This window comes from Limulus polyphemus, unplaced genomic scaffold (assembly GCF_000517525.1).
Source record: "Limulus polyphemus unplaced genomic scaffold, Limulus_polyphemus-2.1.2 Scaffold6627, whole genome shotgun sequence".
NCBI lineage: Eukaryota > Metazoa > Arthropoda > Merostomata > Xiphosura > Limulidae > Limulus > Limulus polyphemus.
The window spans coordinates 30,884-31,383 of NW_013672237.1; positions in this window are offsets into that span (position 1 = coordinate 30,884).

The window sequence follows — 500 nt, forward strand, 5'->3', positions numbered from 1 at the left end:
GTTGTTGAAGGATAGAACCTTGGTCGTTGTCGGGTGAATATTGAGTTTTGGTTTCGACGAAGCAGTCGAGATACGAAACCAACAAGAAGTGAAATTTCTGTTAGATGTAGTTTATTTGTAAAGTTGGGCATACTGGTGAGCGTAGGTTACGCTAAACATGGAACGTGAAATTGAAGCAATAAAACGTTTTTGTTGTCGTTAAATGGTCTGGACTTTTCACGATTCTTTGTACCGTATAATCGAAAAGAATCCGTCCGTTAACAGACTATCTTCTTTTGTTTAACGCTGTGTGTTTGTAACACCAGTCACGACCGTTATTAAAGAATGAGCTACAATATGAATTTTGAATTCCTGTTTTTATTTTATTCTATTATTTATAATAATGCGATACTTCATATATTAATATTATGTATTTCATAACGGTAACTACAATATGTTGTACACATCTGTAGTGAGTTAAAATACCCATTATAAACGTTGTTTCACATTCTCTAAAGGTT